Raw genomic sequence first — 14,765 nt, forward strand, 5'->3', positions numbered from 1 at the left:
TTTTTTTTTAATTTATTTATTTTTTTTTTTTTTTTTACACTTACAGCAACAAAGTTTCAAGTTTGAAATAAATCAATGAAAGCTGTAATATCATATGCATTTTCTTTAGAAACAACAGCAAATAACAAAGTAGAAAAGTTGCATCAAAAAATACTGCAAAAATACTGCACAATATCAGTGTAATGAGTTCAATGCAATACCTCGGCTCCAGAGAAACTGTCCAACATATTTTTTTAGAATGTAATAAATATATTCAGAAAGAGAGATGTTGTGTAGAGAGTTAGACAGGAATAAAAATAAACTACATATAAGGGAATTGTTTCAAAGGTCATCTGGGGATGTAGTTTTTGGGGGTATTTTTAATTTTCTAAGAAGAACGGGTATTTTAGGGAGAATATAATAGTTTGTCTGGTCCATACTCCATTCTGGAAGGTGGCGGTAATGCAGCTATAAGTTGTTTGCCAACCGCCATTAAAAAAAAGAAGAAGAAGAAGGCTCCAGAGTGTTGACGTCACCGCCCCTTGAGAGACGCTCCGCTGCACCTCTCCCAGATTGTAGCTGACCGCAAACAGTGCACCAGACAGGAGGCCGGCTAGTTTTGTTTTTATGACCGAAATTGCGGAAAACAACTCGTGAAGTTTGACCCGCTAGAAGAGCGAGGTGCGCGAGAACGCTGGGAGCCTTTTTCCAGCTGAATCTCCGCTCTTTTTGCCCCATTGTCCCTCCGTCGTCGGACTAAACTCGCCCCCACTTCCTCATCGCCTCGGCCGTATCTAGACCCACAGCGTGTAGCCCAGACCACGCTTCAATACTGAGCATAATTTAAAAATGTCTGTGTGAAGCTTGCTGCAACAAACTGCTGTAAGAGTATAACCAGGAAGCGCGGTAGGAGGGGAAAATAGGTTTAGCGCCACCGCAGCACGGGAGGAAGAATTACGCCCAGGAGCAAATGGATAAAAATAGACCGGAGGGAAAAAAAAAACATTAATCGATTATCTTGCGGACGTGTCGATGCATCGGATCGTCGGCTTTTGGATCGATGCATCGATACAAAACGATTATTATTTACACCCCTAATCTATACCCTAACTTGCCTTAAAAATCTATTTTTTGTGCAACTTTGCCCTGTTTGGGGGTCCGCCACGGGCTCAGGGTGGGCGTTAAAAATCAGGTAAGTCATGAGGGTTAGCCCTTTAATGGGGCCTCGGGCCCGTGACCCTGTGACCTTTAGATAGCCCCCCAAAATTTTTCAAAAAAGGCCGTTTATTGGATTTCCTTACCAAAAAAAAGTTTTTTGACAAAGTCCTGCATATATGCAGACTAGAGGAGGAGTTGATGATCCTTGTCACTGAAGTAAAACAACACAGAATGGTGACAGAATTGAGGAGTGGTGTCTGAATATTGTTCAATGCAATTATCTGAGACTAATTTTGTTCATGGTCCCAGACAAATGACTAAGTGAAATGAATGCAACATTGTAGGCATAACAAAATCCAGGAGTACACCGCTTTAATCTGAAATTGTTGGAAAATCTTTTTTTTGTTTTATATGGATTAAAAGGTGAAATCTGTCCGTTTTGTCATAGATGGATTTTCTTCATTGCTTGATCCCGTAAAGTTAAATTTGTCCCGGGAGGAGACCAATTGATACACCCACATACTGTACATACACACACAAACCACAGGAAGGGACTTCATAACAAACATTGTGGAAATATCTCAAGTGCAACTTACTCTGTTGTTTGGACATATGAAATATTTAATATATTAAAAATAAAGCCAACTTTTAACATCCTAATTTGATCACCATTCTGCTCACCTGTAGGCAGCGAGTTCTAAGAAGGATCTCCGCTGTTGACTCGGTGCGACAACGTTTGGGTTAAAATTTGTTAAATGAAAGCACATTTTCACCTTTTTCTTCGTGTGTTTTACTAGAATTGGTGTATTTTGTAGGTGGCTGCAATATACATTGTAGATATTTTGTGCATATACCGTAAATTCTCTAATATTGGCCTGTATTCCATTAGCGGCCGGGACTCTAACATTGGCCGGTCTCGCTGTCAGAGGAGGTAAATAATGGCCGGTCTCTCATACAGGCCGGGGCTATAAACGTTTTTTCTGGGCATACCTCAACATTAGACTTGTGGTAGTAACATACAAGTACCACAGCCCTGCGCAGCTGGACGACAGGCCCTGACTGCTGCCCGTCTGCGCGAGGAAGAGAACAGACACGCAGCAGAACAGGAGGAGGACGAAGAGGAACTGTACAATAATGAACTTGTTATAGAGACTGGCGCGAGTGATGAGGAGATTACAGGGAGAGATAAAGAGGAGGAGGAAACTGAGGCGGAGGATTAAACAGAATTGGAGGATTTTTTTTTTTTTTTTACTTCAAACCAAGCGAGACATGGTAACTGTACTTTTTCAATAAATGACCCTAGTGTTTTATAGGTTTAAATAGACACAAAATCTCATTTTTATTCATTCCACTAGTAGTCTGTTTTGCTCAAATAGCAATAGAGGCCTGTCTCTAATTCTGGCCTCTTTCCAATAAAGGCCTGGACCACGATGCACTTGAGTGAAATAAAGGCACAGGCCTATATTAGAGGATTTACGGTATGTTTTTGTAACCCTAATTTTTAACATAGCGCTGTAAATGAAAAGAAATACAAATATGGTGCAGACTTGGCCTATAGACCTCCGTGTAGCCGGTGGGAATTGTAGTTCTATTGCAAATGTTAATATGAATCTAATACAATAATTTCATGTAATTGTGAATAAAATTATTTGACCAGACTATAACCTCTTGATATAGACTTTATATTAAATGTTAATATTAGATATTTTTTAGAAATTTGTTAGGATGACCTCTTGAATGGAAACATCTCTTTTTCAAAGGGTTCTTAAGCTTAACACATATTGACAATAGCACAAATCGATTACAAATCTATATTCATGAAATAAAACATTTACAGCAGCAAAAAAGAAAAACATCACAAAACTTTACAAATCTCATAACACTCCCTCAGACAGAATGTAATGTCTTGATTTTGAAGTAGCCTTGTTTTTTCAAAGGACACTTCAGTACAAATGTGTAGAGACTGTAAGTTACATTACGGTTATGTCACAGGTGTTCTGATAAACAGTATCGGCAACATTTTACATAGCACTATGCTGCTGATAAGAGTTATTGATAAACAATGTTCCAGTTTGCCCCATGTCACTGATCTTTTTCAGTTTTAATTCTGACTCTTCAAATACACTTTGAGGTTGTTATTACAATATCTCTGAATAATAGCAAGAAAGGATCTTACTTAGGAGAGAATGACATAAGCTTGAGACCTTTCCAATGAAGTCTCAGGATGTGCTGCTAACCCTAACCCAACATTGGCATCAGGCACTGAGCGTACTGGGCACCAAGCAACTGTAGCCGCCCTGATCTGAACTCTGCGTTGTGTATAACAGTCAAAGGAATCAGCAGACGAGGACCATTGGTGTATTGCAGCAGTAGGGCAGGTTTATTCTGTTTAAAACAAAAGAAAATTCAGGACAGCAGTTCTTGGGTTCGGGCTTCCCCACACATACACCTCTCCCCAGCGCGGCTCGGCGCGAACTCAGACAGGAATGTGTTCAAAACAACTAAACTCCTCTCAGAGGTTCAAAAATAATAAAATAATACATTCATTCATTCAAAACAATTAAATAAAATGCAAACGGAAATAATCTGCCCAATATTTGCAATTCTTTCAGGCCAAATTGAATTAATAATAAAAAGAACTTTCCATAAAAATATACTGAATACATTAATTAAACAACTCACATACCTGTTTAAAACAAAAGAAAATTCAGGACAGCAGTTCTTGGGTTCGGGCTTCCCCACACATACACCTTAACAAATGAGAAGAACGAAAAGAACCACATTGGCACAGTAGACCCAATAAATGTCACCAGTGTAGGAATTAAAAACCCAAAACAGCGCTGCACTAAACATATAACATTTAACCAAAGGTATATAACAACGTGAGTTTATAAAACATACATTTTTGATATTTTTAAGAAACAAATAGAAGACCACAATGTATGCTTACCTCTCCCCAGCGCGGCTCAGCGCGAACTGAGGAAAGCAGCGGGAACACACAGGATATGACGCGAAAACAGGAAACAAGAAAATAAAAGCTTCTCCGCCAAAATAAAATACAATTTAAAAATAAAAACAAATATAAAATAAATTATCAAAACGGATTTGGAGTGCAATATAAACATTTTTTGCACACTTGCTACATCCACCCCTCCTAATTTCACCAAAATCCAAGTCAGTCTAAATTTTACGATCCCAATACATGGAAAACTGACAAATTTGATGAACATTTAGCACAGGGTTGCTATACCCTAGTATAACACTCGGCTTGAGAGCCACCTACAAAACAGGTTTCGAAGGGACATATGGTTGATCAGGCCTCTGCCCTCCTCAGATCAATATGATGCCATTTACACCATACAATTCTGTGCCAACTTTACACCCATAAACACAAGATACAAATTAGAGGAAAACAATATCCCATTAAAATTACATTGCTAAACTGTCCATGAACAGAACTCTAAACAGATTAACTCAAAACCAAGTAAGAATGGTCTGGGATTTTTGGCTCACAGAATTTGCCAAATCCCTAAAATCAAAAGGTCTTTGAACCATAGATTCAATGAGTCTGTTCACCCTTTTGCTGACCCGACCCACCCGAGTCCTAACAACTTGGTCAGTATTCTCTGGAGGATGACCCATGTCCATGTTTGCATCTGAATTTACAAGAACCTCTGTATCCATGGAATGAGCTTGACTCACTGTATGTAACTCTTCTTCTGCCGAATGGCCATCAGTATGTTCACCTGAGAGTACCGTCACACTGTGAGGGGTCGCAAGACTCTGGTTGGATAAGCCTGGTTCTGACACTTCTTGATCCAGAGAGACATTGCTGTCACAGTTCATTGTTTTACTCATCTCCCATGCATTATCTCCATCACCCAAACTTCCCTCTTCCAAAGCGTCAAAGGAGTCCGACAGGGCTTGTGCCTCCTCTACCCCGACAACAGAGATCTCATCCTGGCCTGTTCTCACAGGTAGAAAACTGATGTCCAGTATCAGGTTTCGGTGCTCAACTTTTTTGTTACCCTCTTTGTCCTCCAACTTGTATGTGTGAGTTTGGAGATTTCTGTCGACAATTGTGTAAACTGTGGCATTCCACTTGTCAGATAACTTTTTCTTCCCTCTATCACCCTTGTTTGCTAGCAAAACTCTTTCGCCAATGTTCAGGTGAGTACCTTTAACTTTCCTGTTGTATCCTTCTGCCTGTTTGTCTTGTTCTTCCACAGCATGTGTTTGAGCTATCCTAGCTGCCTCATACAGATGTGACATGAGAGTTTTGGCATAGGTCTTATAATCAGTAGTCACTGGATCACACAACACCTGTTTGAAGATCACATCCACTGGGAGCCTCGGAACCCGACCAAACATGAGTTGGAATGGAGCAAATCCTGTAGTCTCATGAACTGTAGCATTATATGCAAAAGTCAATGTTTGTATCTGTTCAGGCCATTTGTTCTTCTCTCTGAGTGACAATGATCTGAGCATGCTGCCAAGTGTGCTATTGAACCTCTCGGTGCCTCCGTTTCCCATGGGATGATATGCAGTGGTGTGAGACTTTGATACTCCCGCCAGTTGAAGCAGTTCAGCAATTAGCTCACTTTCAAAGTTTGCTCCCTGATCCGAATGGATCCGTTCAGGAAACCCATACACACAAAACACGCGGTCCCACAACTTTTTTGCAACCTGCTTTGCTGTTTAATTGGTGCAAGGGAATGCGTGGGCTAGTTTTGTGAAATGGTCGGTCAGGACAAGCACATCCACTGAGTTTTGCTTTTTATCCTCCGCGCTCCAAAAGTCTAAACACACCAACAGTTCAACAGCTTTACCCCAGCTGTGACCTCAGCAACCTCCTGCACAGACTGACAGCAAGTAAAGTTCAACAGCTTTACCCCAGCTGTGACCTCAGCAACCTCCTGCACAGACTGACAGCAAGTAAAGTTCAACAGCTTTACCCCAGCTGTGACCTCAGCAACCTCCTGCACAGACTGACAGCAAGTAAAGTTCAACAGCTTTACCCCAGCTGTGACCTCAGCAACCTCCTGCACAGAATGACAGCAAGTAAAGTTCAACAGCTTTACCCCAGCTGTGACCTCAGCAACCTCCTGCACAGACTGACAGCAAGTAAAGTTCAACAGCTTTACCCCAGCTGTGACCTCAGCAACCTCCTGCACAGACTGACAGCAAGTAAAGTTCAACAGCTTTACCCCAGCTGTGACCTCAGCAACCTCCTGCACAGACTGACAGCAAGTAAAGTTCAACAGCTTTACCCCAGCTGTGACCTCAGCAACCTCCTGCACAGACTGACAGCCAGTAAAGTTCAACAGCTTTACCCCAGCTGTGACCTCAGCAACCTCCTGCACAGACTGACAGCAAGTAAAGTTCAACAGCTTTACCCCAGCTGTGACCTCAGCAACCTCCTGCACAGACTGACAGCAAGTAAAGTTCAACAGCTTTACCCCAGCTGTGACCTCAGCAACCTCCTGCACAGACTGACAGCAAGTAAAGTTCAACAGCTTTACCCCAGCTGTGACCTCAGCAACCTCCTGCACAGACTGACAGCCAGTAAAGTTCAACAGCTTTACCCCAGCTGTGACCTCAGCAACCTCCTGCACAGACTGACAGCAAGTAAAGTTCAACAGCTTTACCCCAGCTGTGACCTCAGCAACCTCCTGCACAGACTGACAGCAAGTAAAGTTCAACAGCTTTACCCCAGCTGTGACCTCAGCAACCTCCTGCACAGACTGACAGCAAGTAAAGTTCAACAGCTTTACCCCAGCTGTGACCTCAGCAACCTCCTGCACAGACTGACAGCAAGTAAAGTTCAACAGCTTTACCCCAGCTGTGACCTCAGCAACCTCCTGCACAGACTGACAGCAAGTAAAGTTCAACAGCTTTACCCCAGCTGTGACCTCAGCAACCTCCTGCACAGACTGACAGCCAGTAAAGTTCAACAGCTTTACCCCAGCTGTGACCTCAGCAACCTCCTGCACAGACTGACAGCAAGTAAAGTTCAACAGCTTTACCCCAGCTGTGACCTCAGCAACCTCCTGCACAGACTGACAGCCAGTAAAGTTCAACAGCTTTACCCCAGCTGTGACCTCAGCAACCTCCTGCACAGACTGACAGCAAGTAAAGTTCAACAGCTTTACCCCAGCTGTGACCTCAGCAACCTCCTGCACAGACTGACAGCAAGTAAAGTTCAACAGCTTTACCCCAGCTGTGACCTCAGCAACCTCCTGCACAGACTGACAGCCAGTAAAGTTCAACAGCTTTACCCCAGCTGTGACCTCAGCAACCTCCTGCACAGACTGACAGCAAGTAAAGTTCAACAGCTTTACCCCAGCTGTGACCTCAGCAACCTCCTGCACAGACTGACAGCAAGTAAAGTTCAACAGCTTTACCCCAGCTGTGACCTCAGCAACCTCCTGCACAGACTGACAGCAAGTAAAGTTCAACAGCTTTACCCCAGCTGTGACCTCAGCAACCTCCTGCACAGACTGACAGCCAGTAAAGTTCAACAGCTTTACCCCAGCTGTGACCTCAGCAACCTCCTGCACAGACTGACAGCAAAACATTATAATCATAGCAAGTAAAGTTCACTCTTTGTAATATAAGTAAGATAGAGATAACACATGTGTATAATATGATTAAAGTAGAATAACTTATGTCCAATTAATCCAACAGTAATGGTGGAGGAAGAAGGACAGGAGGGTCTCTGGACTCTGGAAGCATGTTAGTGGATTATGGTGCTGAATCTAGCAAACAGATAAGCAAAACAAAGTGTCAACAATGAAAAAGTGGCAAATATTATGCAATGTAAAATCGGAATGCAACAAACATAATGTGTGTTAAAAAAATATATTTAAAAAAAGTATTTTTCATTTTTTCATTTCATTTCATTTTCATTTCATTTCATTTTTCATTACCAAGTGGCTCAGATGGAGTTGAGGGTTCTAAGATGATGGTTGGTGCTGAGGCTCCCGACCCTAACATCCAATTAGAGAAACGTTTTAGTTTGGCAGTAACTGTCATATTCCCAACTGCAATATTATCAAAACCAGGAGCTATAATAATTACAGTAGGCTAAGTACTTGGAAGAATGGCTTTGTAATAAAGTGGTTTCCAAAGGTTAAGATTCTGTGAATGCAGACAACAAATCTATCCTTGTTGTTGCCTGCATTGATGTATATATATTTTATAGTATTCATCATGGCCCCACAGATTCCAAAAGTAATTATAATTGTCATATATATAGCATTTTTCCTCTGAAATGATCATGTGAAACAATCAAAGGTCCAATGCAATTCTTTTTCTTTTTTTTCTAAAATTTTAAGCACTGTACTTGGAGACTAGTGTGTCAATTATTGATGCAAAGGTTATAGCCTAAAAAAGAAAGATACTCCTTATATGCTAATGTATTTGCAGGCAACTGTTTGGTCAGACAGAAGTTCTTTCTCAGTTTGTGGCCAAAGATCTGCAAGCTGAATTATGAATATTGGCAGGAGAAACTGGGTTTGTTATGATGAAAAATAAAAGATGATAATTATACATTATGCACAACCACAAACAATGCATTTCATTTACCCCATTGTTTTAACAACCCCAAACATATGGCAACTGTCATTAAAACAGTCTTCAGATGAAATCTGAACAAGGAGACCTGGAACTGATGGTACAGCCTGTGTATTCAATTCCATTCAGTTTATTTATATAGCGCCAAATTCACAACACATGTCATCTCAAGGCACTTTACAGATCATCCAGTCAGATTGATACAAAGTTTTCTATCTAAGGAAAACCCGTTGATTGCATCGACTCATTGACTCTTCAGCAATCCCTCACACTAAGCATGCTTGTAGCGACAGTGGAGAGGAAAAACTCCCTTTGAACAGGAAGAAACCTCCAGCAGAACCAGGCTCAGTGTGAGCGGCCATCTGCTGAGGCCCACTGGGGTTCAAGGAGACAGAAGCAGAGACACAAAAAGCAGCTGTATAAGGCGGCCCCGTCCAGTAGTGCCCTGACCTCAACCTAATGGCATGCATCTTATGATTTTATGTGGAGACAGGGGTATTTTGGACTGCCTACATTATTACACTAATAACTGAACACACAGAAACACAGGCAACATGAAAAGTTCAACAAAGAATGTTGTCCATGAGAGCTTAGAGGAATTAATGATGTTTTGAAGGCAAAAGGTCGTCACACAATATAGATTTGAATCATATTTTTCTTCACTTAATTCACTTCATATTTTGTTAATGTATATCAGGGCTACTTACAGCTGTCATGATGGTCATACATTTTTTATTTATTTAGTATTACTTTTGTCAATTTTAACTTACAGTATTTCACTGACAGCTGATTTTTTCTGTGTTTAATGGATGAGTATGTAAACTTTCAAGCTCAACTGTAATTGGGTCCAACAATGGCCACATGCTTGTTTTTGTTTTTTTCATAAATCCCCAGTCCAAAAAACCTGACTCAAATTAATGAGACCTCATGCAGAACTTGACAAGCTGTCGGGTCAGTTAACATTTACTAAGAGGTGCTGGACCAGGGATACATGGAAAACCTGCAGGACTGTGGCCCTCAGGGCCGGCGATTGCTATAGGCGAGCTAGGCAATTGCCTAGGGCGACAAATGTGTTTGGGGCGCCCTCTAGCGTCGCCCTTAGGCTTACTTCCCATTAATCATAGAATTAGAAAAAAAAGCGAATTAAACGGGTTATGAAGCGTCCGTCAGTTTGACTTAACCTTACATATATATAAATAGCAAAATATGAACAAATAAATATACCACCGTTTTTTTTTTTTTTTTTTTTCACATTTAAGAGAAAACCGGAAAAGATTCTGATCACTTTTCAAGCGCCCTCCAACCCGGAAGTCGTGACGTCAAGCGCCCTCCAACCCGGAAGTCGTGACGTCAAGCGCCCTCCAACCCGGAAGTCGTGACGTCAAGCGCCCTCCAACCCGGAAGTCGTGACGTCAGAACGGGAGCGTTCATGGCGGTCTACTGCACTAAATGCGATAGCCAAAACGAGAAATCTGAAAGCAAAATTTCGACTTCAACCGAGCGATTCCTACCAGGAGACCATTCTGATGTATCGGAGGAAGAATATTTGTGTCTGGAGCCTCACATGTTCGACCCAGATGTTTCAGATGAAGAGAAGGCAGCGGACGAACAACAGCGAGTCGGACAATGAGTGGAGATTGGACGTCGGCCGGGAGATTAGATGAATGGTAGGACAAGTTTTTTCTTTTAACAGTTCAAACATTTTTTTGTATGTTGACTTCATTTTTTCCTCAAATAAAATCTCATTTGATGATACCATCAACGAATTTGCCATTAGGAAGTCCAGACGAGTCAAATTTTAATGCTGCATCAATTTTGAAGGTGAATAGAAATACCTGAAACAACTGATAGATAGAACTACAAGAACTTCAAACTTTTAATTTTGTAATGGTATTCATAAAAGCACTTTTGTTTGTAGAGGGTTAATCCTTTCTTTAATCACTAATCAATGTCAGAAATCAGGCTAAATATACCTGATATATTTTATTTAGAGGAACATTTTGTTTATCTCATTTCTATTTATGTTCAAATGATTTAATTGAACTGGAACAGAAAATTTAATTTAATGTTTATCAATTACTTTTTTATGTAGTCCTTGGTTGAAGAATTTCTTAAATTTATTATTTTTTATTGTTATTTGGTAATTTCTGAAATTGATTTATTTAATATTTGTTTAATGTGTGTTAAATTTGTTAATTGTCTGAAATAAATTCATTCATTGATTCAATCCAGTTTTTTAGTTATACTTTACCTAAGTGTCCTTACAGATGGTTAAAAGTGTTTTTGCACAGTCCTAACTTTGAGTGTGTAATAAATTATTTAAAATAATAAAAAAGAAAAGGTACTGAAACCTATTCTGGTATTTGTCTATGCATCACTCCATGCTAAGTTACAGTTTTTTCTGAATGCTTAAACACAACCTTGATTCTTATAGCGCAATTTCTAAAACTATTAATACTTATAGCAAATCCACTCACTGAGTTCACAAAACTAAAAGAACAAACACTGCTTTGCACTCAATTTGCAATTTTGTAACACACACTTTGCACAACTGTAGGCACAATTCACCGCACAGCACTCTTTGTGGAACTGTAAACACAACTCAATGAAGCACTAAACAGATGCTGAAAACAGTACTGGTATTTCGCACGGCAAAAGTGTGGGGTGGGGGGGGCAAAACTCAATCTCGCCTAGGGCAACCAAAGGGCTAGAACCGGCCCTGGCACTGGCCCTCGTAGGTCTGAGTTAAATAGTCCTGATGTAGATTGTTACTGTCTACTTATCATGCAGCATTTTTCCCAAACCCACCTAAAAGTTCTGCCATCATGCATCTTCATGATTCATGGACTAAAGTGCATGTGGCCCACGCATATTATACACTCAAAAAAATGTGTTTTTCTCTTGGAAGACCGTACCTGTATGCACATGCTGACCCCCTGGCTTTGTAGAGTGCAGTGGAAGAGATGTAGGGGGGGGACACAGCCCTGGAGGCGGGTGGGTTTCAGAGGTCAAAGTGCAGCTTCAGGGTCTAAGGTAAAGTCACAGATGGAAAATCATTTCTTTAGTCCAAAGTATGTAAGTATTTGCATGTAGCCTTTCTTACCACAAGGTGTTAACAGAATAGACACCAGTCTATCTTCCTCCATGGCTTCAGGTTCCAAAGCTGCAGAGTTCCCATGTCCTTCAGATTCGGAGGGGATGGATGTTTCGGCCTCTCTCCTCCTGTTAACAATGGCTATTTGCAAACATCTCATCTTAGATAATGTTGTCATTGTGTATTTCTTTCCAGTTTAATAGGCAACGTCAACTCTATAAATAACAGTGGTAATGAATAATCAGGTCAAAAATATTATCAAAAACTTCAGCAATGGTGCTGTTACTACTGCAGAAAGATACTAGCTTTTAGTCATGGCCTACACGTCTCTCATCTCATTTGAACTCTTCTGTCCCACTCGGTCTTGGTTTGAACAAAATGAAGGGTCCAATCCTCAATTGTCACGATAACATTTTCCAATCCCCCAAAATGTTCCTGCAGGATAACAACAACAGACAAGTCAGAGTATGAAAAGTGTGTGGTTCCAAAGCTAATGACGTATTAAAAAATTAATCCACTGACTCAAATTAAACTAATAGTTAGTTTTTGTTTATTGTTTAATGTAATCAGGATTAAACCAAATGCATCACCCATAAAATCGTGCCAAATACATTGGACAGAAATTAGAATGAGTTTTGTACAGGTGTGAACTGTGTAGGTACTGTTTGTGAGACATCTTTTTTTATTTCCTTCTTTTTCATCAGTCTGTCACAGGAAACACAAGTAATACTTCAGTCCAGCGTCTTAGCAAGAGACTAAACTAGTGAAAACAACATATGTATATGTAAACAGTGTGGCACAGTGTGTTCCATGTCTGCAAACATCCAGTCCAGGGAACATGTGTGCGCTACACATGGAAACATCATGCATGATGCTGGTTTGGAAGAAAAGTACCAAAACTAAATGCAGAGTGATCAAGAATAGTGGCCGATTAGAGGTTTTTCAGTGCACTAAGGATAACTGGAACATTTCACCAGCACAGAACCTAAGAGGCAACTTAAAATAGAAAGATAATGATTTGAGAAAATATTGTTCATATCCTTTATCCAAGAATTACATAATAACAAATGCAAAATATTGTATCAGACCACTTCAAGTATTTTTTGTTTGATTTTTTAAATAAGATCTTGAGCTGTTTCAAACTTAAAGACCCACAACGCAATTTTTAGACCTTGAAAAAGTACATTTCTGATTGGTTTTGATGACACACCAACATTCATTATGTGCATTTTCAAGCCGTCACTGCTCAGCGGCGGCCCAAGGCTCAGAAACTGCATTATGTTACTTTTGGATTCAGGATGTGGCCGTCACGTTGCAGCCCACTATTAGTTGTGACTGCGTCGCGTACTAACCAACGGATATGAACCAGATATGAATACAGTGACTGTTCTGAATGTGCATCATGTTGGATTCAGCAAAGAAACACAAGGAAAAATCACTGGACGAAGAGAGGAAAAGAAAGAGAGGAAGGGACAGAACAAGAGTCCAGATAAGACTGTCTTTTACTGGCTGAAGTGAATCACAGTTCAGGTACGATGACGAGGGAGGAAGTTTAGCCGTTGATGGGGGGCACGTCACGGAGAAAACTGCTAAAAGCTGATGGGTCTTTAAGTTCAGGGGGTTTCCCCACCTGCATCCGTCTATATTGCCAATCAGCTTCACTGAAGACAAAATGAAGACATAATGATTTTATAAACACAAACAAATAAAATATGATGTGGACTAACCTTTTAGAAGGTTCTCGTAAAGTGTTTTTATGAGTTTCACGGCGTCCTTCTCCTTCTCGGTTTCAACGTCTAGGCCACTTAAAAAATCACAGAAGACTTCTTCTCATAGCCAAACAAAAGAACTGGATTCAACCCAGCCATCCTTAACTTGTGGATCTGAAAACAAAATTAATTCATTATCAAAATGGATGAAATGGAAATAAAACAACTTATCAATGTTAGTGGCTGAAATGTCTGAATTCATGGGGGTTGTTTTGGCCATGCCTTTAAACAAGCAAAACATTTTGGTCAACATATGTTTCCAATTGTCGTCACATTAACAGACTGTCAATTATATGACTATAAAAAAATAAATAAATAAAAGCTCTATAAGAATAAGAAAAATCTAAAGTGTTTGAGAAAATGAAACTGTTGTCTGATTACCACCACCATGAAACCAAATTACCTAAAGCTTAAGCTCTTCATGCATCTTTAGGGCAAAAGAATATGACTACGTCATTTTTTCTCCCTCTCTGTCTACAACATGTTTCCTGGAGTTTCATGGGATCCAATGGTCATGCAGACTGTCCTACTGACTGACAGGCATATATTGGAGAACATCACAATCAGAAAGAACATTGGGAGGAGAGTATAAAAAGGAAATGTTTTTGGATATGCTGGGCTACTGTACATCCTCAGTTAAATGTGATTGTTTAACATAAATGGTTTAAGATTGATTTCAAATCTGCTTTAGTATGATGAATGAAATTATAATTATGTCCAGCTCAGTACATTTACTGAACTCTCTATAATGTAGGTAGTTAAAAATATGTGAAGTCTGACATGCCTAGATAATTGCAGTTTCTTACCAGAATTTGGGCAGAATTACCAAGTTTGCAGGCGTTGCGTCCTGTTTTCAGTTTTCCCCCATTGCTGGTTGTATTTCCTCTTGGCATTTTCCACATTTTTCTTTAAAGGCTGTTTGGCCCCTCAAAGTTTGCAAATCTTGAATGCAACACGAATTTGCTGCATGCAAGACATGCACAACTTCATTGCTGAGCCTGGCATTTCAGCTGTAAGGGATAAGAGACAAAATAATAAAACAAACAAAACAACAACTTTAAGACAAATAAAGGAAATACAATATCAAAATTGGATTGGCCTCAATATAACTATTAGGATTCCACTGGTAATTTAAGAACCTCTTTAAAAAATGTGTTTCTCCATTTGAAAAGTCAGTATATTCAGTTATT

This window comes from Cyprinodon tularosa, unplaced genomic scaffold (assembly GCF_016077235.1).
Source record: "Cyprinodon tularosa strain WSP-4 unplaced genomic scaffold, ASM1607723v1 ctg1476, whole genome shotgun sequence".
NCBI lineage: Eukaryota > Metazoa > Chordata > Actinopteri > Cyprinodontiformes > Cyprinodontidae > Cyprinodon > Cyprinodon tularosa.